This window comes from Dipodomys merriami, unplaced genomic scaffold, assembly GCF_024711535.1.
Source record: "Dipodomys merriami isolate MVZ:Mamm:240054 unplaced genomic scaffold, mDipMer1.0.p SCAF_523, whole genome shotgun sequence".
In the NCBI taxonomy this organism is placed as follows: domain Eukaryota; kingdom Metazoa; phylum Chordata; class Mammalia; order Rodentia; family Heteromyidae; genus Dipodomys; species Dipodomys merriami.
Genome location: NW_027206095.1, coordinates 30,405 through 50,059, shown reverse-complemented (window position 1 = coordinate 50,059; position 19,655 = coordinate 30,405). Strand labels below are relative to the sequence as shown.

At 36.2% G+C, this 19,655-nt stretch overlaps 1 non-coding gene across 1 annotated transcript; it reads right to left on the bottom strand.

The window, feature by feature from the left end:
- Window positions 1-3,998: 3,998 nt before the first annotated feature.
- LOC138811388 (U6 spliceosomal RNA) lies at window positions 3,999-4,104 on the bottom strand. The gene has a single exon (XR_011367372.1). It is a non-coding gene; the product is annotated as a U6 spliceosomal RNA (small nuclear RNA).
- Window positions 4,105-19,655: the final 15,551 nt, after the last annotated feature.

Genomic DNA, 19,655 nt, shown 5'->3' with positions numbered 1-19,655 from the left:
CAGCTTCCTTAGTAGAAAGGATTACAACTGTGAGGCACTGGCACCAGCCTAAAAATGAGAGACTTTTATAAAAGAAAATCCACCTCTTCACCTGTGTCTAAACCTCAGATATCACTATTAGAACACTTCATCCTTGACTCATTTCATCAGACATTTGTAAATTTTCTCTTTTCTTTCATGTGAGAATACTGTAGTCAATATCAACTCAGCTATGGGACTGAATCAATTGTATGGTAATTGCTAGCACCTAAATCAAGAACATTTACCTCAAAACAAATGAAACCCTCATTTGGAATAATTTTTTTCACTTTTTATTACAAATCTGTGCTTTATTACTTCCTAATGTGATATTAGAACTCCTAACAGAGTGATGATATTTTCTTTTCTTCAGCAATTGGCCTTCTCCCACATGTGGTCAAATATTTAAGAATTCAAAGATTTCCATTGAAAATTCATTAAGCTGATGTTAAAGAAAATGTGCATTTCTCAAAAAAAGGAATGTGGTCTGCTCTCTTCTTACAAGCACAGGACTTCTATGATTTATGTGTTCTACAAGGAATACTATTTTCCAATCTTTTTTTGACCAATTTTAGTCTGATCAGTCTTTCTGACCCTCTCTCTGGAGTCTCATTTCAGTCTGCCTCATCACAAATATTTTATTTATCATCGAAATTACTCTCAGCTTCTGTTTTTTGCCTGACTTCATGTAGGCTGTGATAGCAGCCTTGACTGGCAGTGAATACTGGAGTTGTTTTTTTTTGTTTGTTTGTTTTTTTGTTTTTAGAGGTCTAGGATTACTCTTCAATGTATTAGCATCTCTGGGCCCCAGTGACCTGCTGGCCTAGAGTCAATGGGTTTTTCTCCTAAACATACAAAAACAGCTGACTAAATTCCTGTTTTAATTGTCTCAAAATGAGGCAATCTGGCATCCTTGGAAATCCAGGAATAATCATCTGTAACCACTTACAGAAATGGTCTATCAAGATGGCTTTTCAAGGTTGACTGTGAAAAATGTTCATTTCCAACTCACCACCATAAAACAGATCACATCCCTGGGAACAAAATTTTGGAAAGAAGGTTCCCCTTCCTCCCTTCTCTTATGATAGATCAAACCATAATATTCTGCAGTTGTGGCCAGCCTGGAGCACATTTTCCCAAGAATATTCTGTAATGTAAAAGAGGATCAACTATCCTCTTTTACTTGAAAATACTTGTCTACTACAGATGGATTTATATGGCTTATATCTGTTGTTATTTTCATTACTTCAAACACATGGATAATTTATATTGGGATTAGATAAGTGGCAAAGGATTTATGGAATAAACACTAAGTTTACTTTCATATATCCAATGTAATACACTTATCCTCTTTTGGAAAATTAAATCCAACTTTAGAAACAATGTCAGAAATATAAAATAAGCCTTAATACGTATAATCTGGCACAGATACACCATCATTTACTCAGAAATTCAGTCTCTCTATAAATATTTATTTAGTACAAAATAATAAAAATTTAATTAATGAATATGACTTTTAAGTACCATCTGAAATACTCCTCATGTCTATAATTGCATATAATTGTATAGCTCTCACCTAGACAAGAATTTAACATGCATGTAGAAATCAAATTTCTAGAATATAAGCTAGATGAGAGGAGACATACTCTCATGTATAGTGTGGTGAATTTTTACCACAATTCTGAACCGTTCCACCTAATACCAAGAGTCATGTGCAATAATTTATTATTTGATGTTAAGATGATTGCTAAGTTTAGAATACACTTTGAATTATTACATTAATTCACAGAAATGAAACAATAATGACATATTATTTGTTAAAATTCTAATGCTTGTCAATTTTACAATTCATAAAATATATTATTAAAATTAGTTTCACTTTCTTCTTTTCTATAGGTGCTGAAATTAAAATTATATATTTAACATTGAATATTAAGAAATCAATGATAAATAACCTACTATGAAAATGATATGCTATTAAACTGTGATTTGAATTATATTTCTAACAAATTGTGATGTAAATAACATTTAATAGAATTATGGGTAATATTTTTTATACTTACCAGCTTATTTGTTTTCTAATTGTGTCATTTGTTATTGTTGGTTCAAGTCATCTCTTCACCTTAATTTTTCAGTTTTCTATTTTATCTATATTGCTTTGCTGATTGTGCATTTTGTTTTCCCTTTTCAGTGACTGACATTAGGCTGTAAATCTGTATGGTAGTTTATTACTTCCTATGGTAAAGTCAAATTACTGCTCTCCACAGCTGTTCTACTCTACTATACTACAGTACCTCCCCCACTCCCATCTCCTGTATTGCTGCTCTCATATACTTTATTTTAATTTAAATTTTATTGTCCAGGTAATGTACAGAGGGGTATAGTTACATAAGTAAGGTAATCAATTCATTTCTTTTCTAACTTTTTTACCCCTTCTCCAATGTCTCTCCTTCTTCATTCACAACAACCCCCCCAATATCATTTCCAACATATTGTCTTATGAGTACCATTGTTGCATAGGATCCCCCTTTGTCCTTTGTCTCACCATTTTATTTTTTTCCCTTTCGTTTCCCTAGTTCCCTAGTTCCCTAGTTATAATACCCAGGGTATCAAAATCAAATACAATGACTACAGGGGATAAACCATTGGTGGGTAAAACACAAAAGGATGAAAAGAAATCATGTAATACATTCATAACAACAACAATAAAGAACATATCCTGGAGTTCATTTCATTTAGAATCACCTTATATGGTTATAGTACATAGCTATTGAGTTATTCTGCTCATCTAATAAGGTTATACGTGATGTGCACAATAATGTTCCCCTTTTTACCCAATATTCCCACTTCTGGGCATTTAACCATGTGACCACAAACAAGATCACACTGAAGCTACCAGCACAATTATGTTTATCACAGTATTATTTACCATAGCTAAGATATGGAATCAACTCATATGCCTCTCAATAGATGAATGGAACAAGAAAATGTGACACACACACACACACACACACACACACACACACAGACACGCACACACACACACATACACAAATACACATACATGGAATACTATGCTTCCATCAGAAACAATGATACCACCTTATCTGTAAGGAAATGGAAGATCTTGGAACAAATCATATTAACTGAAGTAAGCCAGACTTAAAGGAACATAGGTCTCAAGGTTTCTCTTATTTGTAATAATTAAGTTACATCAAGGAAAATTTCATGTATTTTAATTTGACATTTTGTTCTATGTTGAGCATATATTATTGCTATATTGCTTGTTATTGTTTCCTTTTTTTGAGGAGGCCTAACATTTATTTAACCAATAAAGTATACATAGGATGTAGGGGCACCAACTTCAAATACAGTGAAAACAGGGGTTATAGTGTGGGAGAGGAACATACAAAGAAACAAAAAATATCCCATTGCACATTATAAGTACGTTAGAAACAATAGAGATAAAACTACTTGTTTCCCTATCTTGGGGTTCATTTCCCTTAATATCATCTTATCTGGTCATATGCACATGGCTTTTGACCTTTTCTGCTTATCCCAGACATAAATTAGTTATTGAAAATAATGGAAACCATGGGACGTATGTTTCTTTGGACTTAGCTTACTTCACTTAATGAATTTTTTTTTCTAAGTCTTTCCAATTCCTAAAAAATTGGGCGATGTAATTGTTTCTGATGGAGGCATAGAATTCCATTGTGTACATATACCACATTTTCCTTCATCCATTCATCTACTGAGGGCCATCGGGGTGGGTTCCGTATCTTAGCTATTGTAAATAATGCTGCAGTAAACATAGTTGTGATGGTAGTTTATTTGTGAACATTTGGTTAAATCCCCAAAAGTGGGATTGCTGGGTCATAGTGGAGCTTTTTATGGAGTCTTTTGAGGACCCTCCATACTTTCCAAAGTTGACACTCTCACCAAGAATGCAGTAGGGTTCCTTGTGGCCACATCCTCTCCAGCATCTGGAACACTTCACGAATTTAGGTGTCAACCTTGCACAAGGCCATGGTAATCTTCTCTGTAATGTTCCAATTTTAGTGTATGTGCTGCCGAATTGAGCACAAAACATTTTATTTTTTGGGGTCCGGTCATGGGGCCTGAACTCTGGGCTTGGGCACTGTCCCTCAGCTCTTCAGCTCAAGGCCAGCGCTCTACCACTTGAGCCACAGCACCACTTTTGGCTTTTTGTTCATGCGGTGCTGAGAAATAGAACCCAGGGCCTCAGGCATGCAAGCCAAGCGCTCTACAACTGAGCCAACTTCTGAGCCCGCACAAAACATTTTTTATATATAAAGTGCAACTGATTTTCTTAAACTAGACAATTCAAAAAAGTAAGTTCAAAGGAATTTTCATGAAGTTTTAGAACCATGTATTTCTTACATAAGCACACATTTAAGAATAAAGTCAAGATTGACATGTCAAAAATTAAATAATTCCAGATAATTGTTGTTTGAGATGTGTGGGAGGAGGAATTCCATTATTCTATACAAGGCACCTGTCATAATGAACACTGCAGCAAGTGTTCAGGTTTGTTAAAATTTTAATGTTTTAAATGTATTTAAATTTGAGAATTTGCTTATATATGCCAAAATTAGGACGGTTTGGCAGGTCATAAAAATTTTCTATAAAGTATTTAAGATTTATGGTAGCAGATATATGCTACTAAGTATGTACATTTCAGATTTTATAGAAACATTACTAATGAGAATTTGCAAAGGTTTTGTTTAAAGAAGCAGAGTGAAGAGTTAAGACTGTTAACTACACAGTTTCTGTTAAAACTTTAGAACTTCCATACATTACTTTATAAGTTCGTGAGGAACAAATGATGATATAAGCCATATAAAAAAGATGAGATGAGATGATCCATAAAAAGTAATCTTAGTGGGCAAATTTAAAGATTACTCATAGCCTATAAAACTCTTGTTCAACATCAAAATCTTAGCCAGTGTTAAATGTACAGGAATATGAGAAAATAGTAAAAATCTAATTTGTACTACACTTCAAATACTTAAAACACTGATAATTGTTTTTTTATTTTATTAATTATTAATATTAATTATTAGTTTTCTTATTTGTAGCATTGTTTCCCTTGTAATATAATACAATTTTTTGTAAGTCGAAATCAAGAGTTACTTTGAGAAGGTAACTGGGATGGCCAAGCCAATTTTTAATAGGTGCATGTGAATTTACAAAGAGGAAAATAAAGAACAAAATATTTATTAAAAATTTATCAAGTACAGTCTGAATCAGGAGGGATGATAAATGTCCACACCTAAAATCTTAACCCTAGGCTGAAGCCGCGGTATTACAGAGTTCAGGCCACAAAAGTGAGAGGCTATGTTTTGTTTTGTTTTGTTTTTTATTTTGATTTTGTTGGTTATGGGGCTTGAACTCTGGGGCCTGGGTGCTGTCCCTCAGCTCAAGTCTAGCACTATCACTTGAGCCACACCACCGCTTTTGTCTTTTTCTACTTATGTGTTGCTGAGGAATCAAACCCAGGGCCTAATACATGCAAGGCAAGCTCTCTACACTGAGCCACCTTCCCGGCTCCTGAGAGACAGTGTTTTAAAAAATCATCTAAACATTTGCTTTCTGCATTGGGTTATATAATGAAATATATGAATATCTTTTTGTGTTTTTTGTGAATTGGTATACTTCTAAATTTATACTAACTTCAGCCACTTAATCCTTCTCAAAGTCATGAAATATCTCTGAGAGTTTGCTTCTGTGAAGATTGCTTTTGCATTTATAATTTCTTCTGAGTCATTTTTATTTTTATCAAAATCATTTTATATTTTATGTTGATGGGTTATCATACATCAAATACCTTCAAATGTACATGTAGAGTATAAAGATAGCAGTATGAATATTCTCATACAGCTCTTGTTTATCTTTTATGCATTTTCAGTATTATATTTTTCTCTCTCTTTCACTCTCTCTCATTTTCTCCCTTTCTCTTTCATGCTCCATGTCTGCTACTTATAATTCCTGCTCTTCTACTATTGTCCTTCAGGATCCACTGGTTTTGTGGGAACCCGATAGGGACCAACAGTTTCCCTTGCATTCTTTAAGAATTATAAGAGTGACGTGATATTATTCTTTGCCATTCTAAATGGCAAAACAACATATCTAGGAATTCTTTTTCACTTTTACTACTATTATAAATTTTACCTCATAGGAATCATAGGAACGGATAAGATACTTTAACTTGTGACCTAAAAGTTCTTTTTTCTTTTACAAACAACCTTTTTCTTTGATTATCAATAAGTAACTACATGTAGTGAAAACAAACCTATCCTATGGAAAGTAGAGTGAAGTTTTTCACAGAGATGAAAAACAAGGTAATGGGGGGGGGAGTTCTGGGAAGATGGCGGAGGAGAAGCTGGAGGCTAAACAAGGTCTCGCATAGAAAGCAGTTTTATAGTTCCAGTGAACAGTCCTAAGCCAGAGAATCACACCAAGTGTGCCATCACAGGACAGAGAGTTAGGCCAGAGAGGAAAATCCAGGCAAGGAGACAGATCTGAGCTCTTGACAGCAGCTGCCACTGAGGCGGCAGTGGTGGCAGCGGAGGCCGTAGCCACCATACCTGCAATACGGAGATTTCAGGACGAAAGAGCCAGACATGGCAGGCAAGAGGATTCTATTCAACACCACCAAGAACCAACAAGGAGCAGATACCTTCATCCTACAGTTCACAAACCAGAGACAACCCAGGAACCTAATGTCCTCAGAGGAGGGAAGGCCACTCCTCCCCCCCCATTACCAGAGATCTCCATCTTTGATACTGACAAAGCTCAGCTGAGCTGCTAAATCCAACTCAGGCCTTGGAAGAAAACTAGAGTCATTTAGCAGGTCACAAAAACCTAACGGATCTTCCAGACTCAGCTTCACCCAGGGAAAAGTCACCCAGCTTGGGCCACCAGCCCCAGGAGTGGGTTTCTTCACTGGGTAATTAGAGCCAGAGGCTGCCCGTCCCTTTAGCAGCCTGGACAACCAATTGAAATTCAGTAAACAGAAACCCTGAGAGTGGCTCCAGGCTGGGCTCTGTGAGTCTTTCACATTCTAGCCCCTCAGGGGAAAGCTACGGTTTGTTGAAAGTCCTCAACTCTACCCAGAACCTAACCTCATCACAGCATCTCCAAACTTGAGGAAACATCCATCTCCCTATTTTGTGATACTATTGAACCATCCTATTGAACTAGCCTGGGAGGAGGAACACATAATCCTGGGTAAAGCAGAGCATTTTTCTGCCTGCTCAAACAAACTGACTTAAGAAACCAACCAAGCCACAGGAAAATCAAGCACCGCAAGCAGACCAGAGACTCCAACAAGAGGCTGATTATGACACAAGGGAGATACAGGATGTTCTCACCCCTCCCAAAAAAAAAATCAAAGAACTTTTTCTTTATTTTTTGTACCTTTTATAAAATTTTTTTCTAAAAGTATTTTTAAATTTTTAATTTTTACCTTTTTTGAAAAAAATTGTCTTCTAGAAACATTTTTTTCTTCCTCTTATAATTTACATTTTAGAGGTATATGTTTGTGAGTGTTTTTCTTTAATTTTTTTTAATTTTTTTCTTTTATGTTTAGCTCTACTGAACTTTTGATCCTTTTTTCTTTCTTTCTCATTCTTTTCACCTTTTCCTCTGTTTTGTTCTTCTTTGTGTGACTTAATTGCTGTTCTGTACAACCTCAGATATACCCGTAGTCGATTATTAGACCTTATCCCCCATTGTGTACACACTTAATCCACAAATTTATTACTCAATTCAAAACCTCTTGGACTTAAATTCCTTATTAGGAGTACTACCTCTTTATATCTATATAATATTTTTAAGTATCTTTATTATTAAGTTTTTAACATCCACTTTATATCCCTCCCCTTTTCTCATTATATCCACATTCTTCTCTGAATATTTCATTTTCAAATATGCATAATTTTTAAGCATTGCAATTTTTAATTTTGTATTTTGTATTTATCCTTGTCTATTTTTTCCCCTTTCTCTTTCTTCTTTTTTCTCTGTACTTTCATCCTATCCAACCTATTTCATGCTTTAACATTAGGACTTAGTTAAGTTGTCTCCCTGTGCTTTCCCACATCTCTCTATTCCTATTTTTACCCACATCTCTCCCTAAACCTCATAATTTCTGGTTTGTCAAATTCTTCTTTGTGGTTTGGAGCCCATTAAAATATAGCTGTTTGATGTTGAATAGATATATCTATTGAACTAGATTGTATCTGCAGACTTTTGACTGTGCAACTACAGACTTTGGTTGATACTTGCCTTAAGATAGTGTTCTAGCAGAAAACTGGTGTTACTTTAATGCCAAATGGGCAGAGAAAGCCAGAAAAACACAAGAAAAATGGCAAGTCCGGGTGTCTCAACTCCCAGTCATGATAATCAGGGGACAGAATAGATAAAGAATAATCCAGAGGAGAGTTCCCAAATAGCTCTACCAACAATGCTGGCAAACATGGTAAATGAAAAGTTTGAAAACATACAAAGGACTCTGTTTGAGCGTGATAGCGAGAGAGAGGTAGAAAACCAAAGGTCAATATAGGAAAATATTGAAAACCTACAAAGGACTCTGTAGGAGAGTGATAGGGAGAGAGAGGAGGTAAACCAAAGGTTAATACATGAATATCATGAACATTAGGAAGCTACTCAGAAACTGATATAGGAATTGCGTGAGCAGCTTGAGAACACTAGAAGAGAAAGGCAGGAATGGCGTGAACAGGCAGAGAACACTCAAAGAGAACTACAGGAATGGCATGAATGTGAGGAAGCTTAGCAAAGAGTAATACAGAATTGAGAGAGCAGGATGAGAATACACAAAGAACACTAAAGGCATTCATGGAAACAATTAACAAAGAGCTGAAGGAAGTCAGGGAGACCACAAAGGGAATGGTGAATGGAACCCAACAGAAGGAATGGAAGTCCAAGGAAACCATATCCAATCAACTAAGTGATTTGAGAATAAACACTGTACAACAAATTAAGGAAGTAAATAAGTTCATACAAGATCTAAAACAAAGCTCCAACAAAGAACTTGAAGCCATCAAAGCTGACCAATTAGAAGGAAAAGAAATAAAAAACAAAGTAGAAATTCTCAAGAGCAGGTTAGACCATACAGAAGATCGAATCTCGGGGATTGAAGACACACTACATATTATAGCGAAAGAACATACAACCATCCAAGACAAGTCCAAGAAATATGACAGATCTTTTCAACACTTGGAAGACATCATCAGAAGGCCTAATCTGAGGAAAATGGTTGTAGAGGAGCACCTAGAAACAGAAGTTAATGTTCTAGGAAATTTGTTTAACAGGATCCTAGTAGAGAACTTCCCAAACATGCAAAAAGATAGGCCTATTCACATACAAGAAGCTTTTAGAAGTCCAAATAGACCAGACTAATATAAGACATCCTACCATCACATTGTAATCCACATAGGATCAATTCAGACCAAAGAAGAGATCCTTAAAGCTGTCAAGGAGTAAAGATTAATCACCTATAAATTGAAACCAATTAGAGTCACCTCAGATTTCTCAGCAGAGACAATCAAAGCAAGAAGATCCTGGAATGATGTATGCCATGCCCTAAAGAAAAACAATTATCAACCAAGAATACTGTACCCAGCTAAAATCTCCTGCATAACTGAAGGCTAAATAAAAACTTTCCATAGCAAAGAAAAACAAACAATATTTGTCCACCAAACCAGCCCTACAAAAGATTCTTAAAGATGTCCAACAAGACCACAATAAAGGCCAAGAAACCGTACCCAAAATGAGAATCCAGGAACCATAGGAGGAATCCGGTTGCTGCAGCCCCCAAGAAGGTGGATTATATGGCAGGAACTCCCAAATACCTCTTAGTCTTATCTCTCAACATTAACGGACTTAACTCTCCATTTAAGTGACATAGACTGTCTAGTTGGATTAAAAAGCAAGATACTTTGCTCTGCTGCCTTCAGAAATCACATCTTTCACATAAAAACAAACACATTTTCAATGTTAAAGCCTGGAAAAAAATCTACCAAGCAAACAGTCCCCATAAACAGGCAGGAGTTGCAATCCTAATATCAGATAAAATAGACTTCAAATTAAAATTCGTAAGAAGAGATAAAGTAAGTCACTACATACTAATAAGGGAACTCTCCTTCAGGAGGATATTACAATTCTAAATATCTATTCGCAAAACAATGGAACACCCAAATTTATCCAAAAAGAAGTAATTTCCCTCAAATCCCACATAGATCCAAAGACATTAATTGTTGCGGATTTTAACACAACCACTCTCCCCACTAGATAGATCAACTAGGCAAAAACTCAACACAGAAAATGCAGACCTAAACAACTGCATAGATCAACTAGATTTAACAGAATATTTCACCCAGCAGCATCAGAATACACGTTGTTCTCAGAATTACATGGATCATTTTCTAAAATAGACCACATTTTAGGCCACAAAGCAAAGTTGTCCAAATTCAGAAACATTGAAGTTATACATTGCATTCTCTCAGACCACAAGGGAATTAAATTAGAACTCAACACCAAAAGCCACCAATGAAAGTCCGGTAACACATGGAGGCTGAACAACACACTGCTGAATCAGGAGTGGGTCATGGAAGAGATTAGAAAGGAAATTCAAATGTTCATAATATTCAACCAAAATGAGCACACAAATCACCAGTTCCTCTGTGACACAGCAAAGGCAGGGCTCAAAGGCAAGTTGATAGCTCTGAGTTCCTACATCAACAAATTGGAGAGATCTGAAACCAAAAATTTAATGACACATCTCCTTGAAAAAGGGCAGCAAGATAAACCCCAACCCAGTAGTCGGAAAGAAATAATCAAAATTAAATCAGAATTAAATGAATTAGAATCCAAAAAAAAAAAACTATAGAAAGAATCAACAAAACAAAGAGTTGGTTCTTCGAAAAAATTAACGAAATTGACAGACACTTAGCAAACCTTATCAGAAAAAGAAGAGAATACACCCTAATAAATAAACCCCGCGATGAGAATGGAAAAAACACCACAGACACAACCAAGATTCAGAAACTTATAAGGGAATACTTCTCAAAACTTTATGCTAATAAGTTTGAGAACTTGACAGAAATGGACCTTTTTCCTAGCAAATATTGACATGCCAAAACTAAACCAAGATGACTTAAACCATCTTAAAAGACCCCTAAGCATTGAAATAGAAACAGCAATAAGAGACCTCCATTCTAAGAAAAGTCCAGAACCAGATGGATTTACAGTAGAATTCTACAAGTCCTTCATAGCAGAGCTCACATCAATACTCCTCCAACTCTTCAATGAAATTGAAAGAGAAAATTCACTACTGAACTCATTCTATGAAGCCATCATAACCCTCATCCAAAAACCAAGCAGGGACTCGTCAATGAAAGAGAACTATAGACGTATTTCTTTGATGAACATTGATGCAAACTTCTCAACAAAATTTTGGCCAATCGACTTCAACAATTCATCCAAGAAATCACACACCACGATCAAATAGAATTCATTCCAGGGATGCAAAGCTTGTTCAATATAAGCAAATCAATTAATATAATTCATCACATCAACAGGAGCAAGGATAAGAACCATATGGTTATCTGAATAGATGAAGAAAAAGCATTTGCCAAGATATAACACCGCTTTATGATGAAGGTTCTGGAAAAATTAGGAATCCATGGAACATTCCTCAATACAATAAAGGCTGTATATGACAAACATATAGCCAGCATTATACTTAATGGTGAAAAACTAAAGCCATTTTCTCTTAACTCAGGAATGAGACAAGGATGTCCACTCTCTCCACTTCTCTTCAACCTAGTATTAGAATGCCTAGCTACAGCAATAATACAAGATGCAAACATAAAGGGGATCCAAATAGGGAAAGAAGAAATAAAACACTCCCTCTTTGCAGATGACATGATCTTATATTTAAAGAATTCTATAGACTTCACTCCCAAATTACTCAAGCTGATTGAAAACTTTGGCAAAGTAGAAGGGTATAAAATTAACACCCCAAAATCAACGGCTTTTCTGTATGCCAACAATGAGAAAAGTGTGGCGGAAATTAGGAAAGCAATTACATTAATAATAGCCCCACAAAAAAAAATACCGAGGAATTAATTTAACCAAAGAAGTGAAGGACCTCTATGAAGAAAATTTTAAAAAATTGAAAATGGATATTGGCACATAACTTAGAAAGTGGCAAAAACTCCCATGCTCCTGGATTGGAAAGATCAATATCGTGAAAATGGCAATAATTCCCAAGGCGATACCTATGAAAATTCCAACCTCATTCTTTAAGGAAATAGAAGAGCCCATCCAAAAATTCATATGGAACAATAAAAGACCCTGTGTAGCAAAAATGTTCCTCAACAGAAAGAACAATATTGGAGGAATAGCAATACCAAATATCAAACTCTACTATAATGCCATCGTAATCAAAACAGCTTGGTACTGGCACAAGAACAGACTTTAGGACCAATGGAATAGAATTGAAAACCCAGAAATAAACCTGAAGACCTATAGCCTTCTAATATTCAATAAGGAAGTTCAAAAAATAGAATGGAAGAGAGAGCCTCTTCAGTAAATGGTGCTGACAAAATTGGTTAACTACTTGTAGAAAACTAAAGCTAGATCCTTATATATCACCCTGCACCAGAATCAACTCCAAATGGATCAAAGACCTCGGAGTCAAAGCAGACACTCTGAAAACATTACAGCGTGTAATGGGAGAAAACCTAGGTCTCCTTGGCGCAGGCTGAAATTTTCTTAATAGAGACCCAGAAACACAACAAATCAAAGAAAGGTTGGACAAATGGGATTGCACGAAATTGCAGAGCTTCTGCATGGCAAAGGTCGTAGCTAGCCAGATCAATAGAAAGCCCACGGATTGGGAGAAGATCTTCACTAGCCATAGAAACTCAAAAAATTAAACTTCCTAACAACAAATTTTCAAAAAACACCTGCCCAATAACTAAGTGGGCTAAAGACTTAAAGAAAAATTATTCTGAAGGGGAAAGAAGGATGGCCAATAGACACATGAAGAAATGCTCTAACTCCCTAGCCATAAAAGAAATGTAAATCAAAATAACATTAAGATACCACCTCACCCCAGTTAGAATGGCAAAAATCAAGAACTATAAGAACAAAGATGCTAGAGGGGATGTGGACAGAAGGGAACCTTATTGCGTTGTTAGCGGGAGTGTAAACTTGTTCAACCACTTGGGACAGTATTATGGAGGTTCCTCAAAAGACTCCACATAGATCTCCCCTATGACCCAGCAATCCCACTTTTGGCATTTACCCAAATGTTCACAAAAAAAAGACCACACTAAAGCTACCAGCACGACTATGTTTATTGTAGCATTATTTACTATAGCTAAGATATGGAACCAACCCTGATACCCTTCAGTATAGGAATGGATCAAGAAAATGTGGTATATATACACAAAGGAATTCTATGCCTCCATCAGAAAGAATGACATTGCCCTATTTGTTAGGAAATGGAAAGACTTGGAAAAAAATTATATTAAGTGAAGTATGTCAGGCCCAAAGAAACATAGGTCCCATGGTTTCCCTTATTTGCAATATCTAGTATATGTTTGAAAAGGTGAGATAAGGTTATGTTAGGTAAATTAACCCTAAGATATGTATTCAAATGCTTTTTTTTCTTTCCTGTGATTGTTTTGAACACATTTATAAGATTATTTCTTTGTTGTTTCCATGTCCCTCCCACACAGTATAACCCCTGCTTTCACTCTATTTGATGTCCGTATAATTTGTGGAGGGGAAGGGGGAAAATCAAGTCGTTTAAATTGGGATACAGGTGGACCCATTGCAACAATGAGAAGTACAAGTCGTTATGTCAAAAATGAACTTTACAACTTTGTTGGGGTGGGGCGCAGGGAGTATTGGATGAGGGGGTTGGGGGAGGATGGGGAGGATGTGAGGGAAACAAAGGAGGGGCTACAATGCTTGATAAGAAATGTACTCCTTATCTTGCCCATGTAATTGTAACCCCTCTGTACAGTATTTTCACAATAAAAAAAAAGAAAAACAAGGTAATGGGGGAAGTGTGTACAAAGGATAGCCATCAGAGCAGTTTATTTTGTACACTTTGTGAGAATATGTACTGGGAACTATATATTAAATCATTAAACATATATATTTATTTATATATGCATATATGTGTGTATATGCCCTTATATATGTACACATGTATATTACTATACACACAAATACTCACATACATATATACATGTACACATGCACAGATGGAGAAAGACACATAGTTACAGCCAACACAATTTTCACTAGTTGTTGAATATACCTTAGATGGAATGCTTGGAACCAAATATTCTGAACATGTATTTGTCTCTAAGAGTTCTTTTACCACTGCTCTAATCTCTTAAAACTGGTAGGTTTTGACAGATTCGACTTGCAAAATGCAGTACAAGAGATAGCAAATCACTTGGAAATCTCAGTATGCAAAGATCATATGGTGTCTCCCTGCTCTCCATGGAATGCTTGCTCTTATAGACACTCTCAAAAACCAAAGCAGCAGGAAAATACCCTGGTAAAGAATAAAGTTACACGGCTTTAAATAGCATCCTTCCTTGAGCCCTTTTCCAACAGCCAGCATCAATTCCTAAGCAGATTAGTGTGTCCTCAGAATACTGGAGCTCAGGTCAACATTTAACCAACACATGTGTTAAGTCCTATGAGAGAAATGCTGACTGAGGTGTTGCTGATTTCCTGTCCAAGAAAATAAGAAAAAAAAGAAATTATTTTTAATGTATTAAAGTTTGAGAATAATTTGTAACCTGTCAATAAATGTGTAGAACACAACTATACCAACTGACAAAAAATTACGTGTTTCATTTATGTGCTCTTAGACTTGGTGAGCGATTTTAAGTGTGTCTACACACGTAGAATAAGCATAAATCAAGCCAGCATTTCTTCATTTAAGATACAAGGTTGACCCGTTTTAACAATGAGATGTACAAGACAGTCTATCAGAAAGCAGGTTGAGAGATGAGATGGAGAGGTGTGAAGAGAAGGGATAGTAGGGGACAAAAGGATAGGGTAAAAATGCTCAATGAGAAATGTACTCATTTTATGCACCAGTGGCTCATGTCTTTAATCATAGCTACTCAGGAGGTTGAGATCTGAGGATCGCGGTTCAAAGCCAGCCTGGGCAGGAAAGTCCGTGAAACTATTATCTCCAATAAATCACCAGAAAACCAGAAATGTTGTAGCTCAAGTGGTAGAGTGCTAGCCATGAGCTGAAGAGCTGAGGGACAGGGCTCAGGCCAGATTTCAAGCCCCACGACCGACCAACAATCAAGAAAAAAAAAAAAAGAAATACTCATTACCTTACTTATGTAACTGTAACCCCTCTGTACACTATCTTTACAATAAAAAAATTGTAAAGATTAAAATATTAAAAAGATACAAGGAAAACTTCTGTACTTAAAGGAAGTTGTATTTGTCAATCAATATCAGTAAGGTATTGGTTTTAGGACCACAGGCATATTAAAACTTTGGATACTCAAATTCTCTACATAAACACAGTATATTATTTACATTAGAATCTGCCCACAAACTAGTGCAGTGTAATTGCTATGAAAATTTTTATTACATTCTATGTTTGTAATGAAAAAAGGAAAGTATATGTACTATCAACAGTTACAAATTTTTTCAGATAATTTTTGTCAGCATTTTGTGGATGGAATTGGGAGAGCAATTTTGAAAAGCACAAATTTCATCACTAGAACCGGTCTGCAAAATGTAACAAAGAGCTAATACAGCATCATTGAATAGTATGGAACTGCAAGGAGAAATACTTTAATTATCAGAAAGTGTAACAACCCAAGGACTTTTTAGAAATGCAGCTGCTAGATTTCTCATAGAGAGCTTTGATAACACTTTGTGAAATACAAGTCAGAAACTCACTGAAGTGTAGATGGTTTTCCCTCACCTTTCTATTATGCTCAGTTATTATCAATCTACATATAGCTAATCTTGAATAATCCTCTAATAACAAAATGTAGATGGAGTGTTTATATGCAGAAAACCTTGGAAGGCTAACTTTTTCTAATTAGCACAGTCTGTACTCTATGATCCAGCAGAGAAAAAACTAGGTAAATATGCCTTCTGAATAATTCTGATTCTGCGCACATCAGTTATCTATCCATACCTGGGCCCAAGTGAGAGGATTTTAAAAGACTTTAGTGATTTAAAATTTAAATTTAAATGTGGGATGAAATTAGTTCCAATTCATTACATTAAGGCAGAGACAATTGAGAAACCTAAAGGTCTATAAAAAATTTTTTAGGAAGTGAAGTGGTATTGGAATTTGGTTCTCTATATTTTTAGCAATTTGTAAAAAGAATTGGCAAAATAAAATTTACCTTTGCAGCAGACTTGACACTTATTAAATTTTGTATATTGAAAAGAGCACAAGCCTAAACAATTTGTCAATGCTATCCTCTCATTTATCTCTAAAGATCTATTCATCTGGTCTCTTAATATTAAAACCAAAATTTTTTAATCTTTAGCTAGTTGTGCAATAGGGTTTCGCTTCACCATATCAGTGTGGAATAGAGGGTATGTACATTTCAATGTACAATATATCTGAATCATTGCCAATCTTTCCACTTTTCTTCCTTCCCTTACCCCAACCCCACCTATCCTTTCATGTTTCCTACCTATATTTTCACATATGTACATTGAGTGATATGACTGTAACAGTCCACCATTTCCCTCTCCATTCGTCTGTCCTACTCCCTGTAAGCCCAGCTCCTTACTTAAGACTTATTTCAAATTCATAGTATTTTGTTAAATATCTCTGCCTTTGGCATTTGGCTTTGGACTTGCCACATCTTCACTTCCATCTTTGACCTACATAAATGACGATAATTCTCCACATTTCTAATCTGTGAATGGCTGATAGATCTCCTTTACTATTCACCTTCTGACCTAAATTTATAATTGGACCTTCAGGGCCATCCAAGAGAGCTTTTTTCTTCTCTACACTCTGAAGATGGAAGGAAAATAATTTCCATGCTCTCAACCTTATGCTATCCATCATGAATTTCCATCACTTATCACTTCAACAGTGTAAATTTAAAGTCATGTTTTCTGCATTATATCCACACAGTTTAAAGTGAATATCGAGGGTAATTTAACTAGTATTGGAAGTTTAGGGACGATTTTCAATTTCTGATGATAGAAGCAGGAGTACGTTTTAATTATGCAGATTTCACTATGTAGTGAGCCCTGTAGTCTTCTAAATTTTCAATAAATTATGAGTAACCTCTTATCAATAATTTAAAAAAGTTTTATTTCAATATTTTAAATGCTGTACCAATTATTTTAAAACTTTCACATTAAGTTAGACTGAACCCCCCCTCCACCATTCCATCACTAATTCAGGTTAAGTCTCCTTTGGCTTTATTGTTTGAGGGGATGAAGGTAAACAGATGAGGGTAAACAGAAAGATGATCATGACTCAGATATCTCCTTCCTCTTCTGTTTCTGCTATTCTTGTTTGGAAGAAGACTGGAGCAGGGAACAAGAGTAAGTTTGGGCAAGGGAGCATTCCTGGCACATCAATTATTGTTTCTCAGTATCACTTAAACTGCGTACTCTTGCCTTCTCTGTAACAGTAACCTAACTGTGGCTTCCTTTGTGAAGGGGTAAGCACATTAACAGGTGATTACAAGTAAATTGATATTGTATATCTCAGCTTACTACTACCAAAAATAGAAAGCTTTGGCTACATAAATGCAAAGCCACTGATTTTTCAACAATACCTTAGTGAGGAGTAGACAATTCTACTCAGCTCCCCTCCTCTACTATCCTCCCTTCCCCGCCCCTCCTCTCATTTACCCTCCCTTCCCTTCTTCTTTCTTTGTGTCTCTCCTCCATATTCATCTCTAACTTCTCTCTTTTTCTCTTCCAGTAGCAAGTGACTTGGTTTATCTGACAACACATAAGTAATTGAACAAATATGTTGTCTACCCTTTTTGTGAATAATTATTCTTTTTTTTGGGGGGGGGAGTCTGGTCATGGGCCTGAACTCTGGGCCTGGGTGCTGTTCTTGGCTCTTCAGCTCAAGGCTAGCGCTCTACCACTTGAAGCGCAGCACCATTTCCAGCTTTTTTTTTCTATTTATGTGGTGCTGAGGAATCGAACCTCATGAAGGGCCTCATGCAGGAAAGACAAGCACTCTAACACTGAGCCACCTTCCCAGCCCCGTGAATATTTATTCTTAAGAAGTGAGTTCTTGCAGAGCACCAGTGGCTTACAGCTAGATACTAGGTAGGTTCAAATTTGAAAATTGCAATTCAAAGCTATTCCAAGTAGATAAACCTAAGAGAAGAATTGAAGTGTGGCTCAGGTGGTATAGCATAAACATTGAGAATTAAAGCCCAGATTGTTAGGTTTTTAAAGAGAGGTTGAGTAAGAACCACACCACACAGGTGTTATTCAGGGGAGGGGTAGGTTTATTCATCATTAGGGCTGGCACCAGGCCTTGTTGGCCCTCCATGCATCTGGGAAAGGCCTGGGAAAGACCTGGGAAAAAGGGTGTCTGGGCTTGGGCTAGGCCTTATCTAGGATATGGGTGGAGAAAGGTGTGGCAATATCAAATTCAGATGTGACCTCAGCAGATGCAGCTGTAACATCTTCCAGGTGTGCCAGTTGCCTAGGTAATGCAGGTACTAGGTGAACAACTTGCTTCGAGGAGGATAGAGTCTGCTCCTCATCCAGGAATGGACCTTACACAGATAGAGCTCAAGGCCAGGAGTTCAAACCCCAGTACCAGCACAATATAAAAAAAATCAGTCCGTGGTCTTTGAAAAGGGATATTTCTCCAAAAATTCATATCCAAGACAATTTTCAAGGCCAAAGACTCTTTGAAAGGCTCTTTCACATCTTAAACTGATTCCTGTTCTTGCTTTACATTATGTAAAATAAGAGTCACACTTCACATTAAGAAGTATGCACACTGTTAAACAGTTCTTACCATTTTTAATGTAAAGGAAGCATGGGAGAGGAATTCACCTCACTTGGGTGAATGAAGTTTGACTCACTGACAGACTTTTGCAAGTAAATGAGGGTCTGTTTACATGTAAAGAAGTCTACACAGATGGTTTTCTAGGGGAGAGAACAAGCTAGCTGCTGTCCAGGTTTGAATCAGAGTAAGTTTATTCCTATGATATGGCAAAGAGAAGATCATCTCATAGAATTCTATGCAAACAGCAATTTCAGAAGAATTAAAAAAAACCATGTCTACGTTGTGAACAGCCAAGTTTTCACAAACAAAAGAGTTTCCTGAGCCAAAAAAATATGTTAGAGCAAAAGGGACTATGTTAAATATAGTTAATGTCTGAGTGACAGGTGTAAAAGAATTCTGTAATCACAACTAAACTATAAATTTTTCATTATGTTCCTAACAAGAATTTCCAAGATAGGTCTTGCTAAATCTGTCATAGAGGACTGGGTTTATGCAATTGTCAGTTTTGTGTAGGGCCCAATATCTTCTATGGTCGCTTTGTTTGCAAATTGTTCACACCACA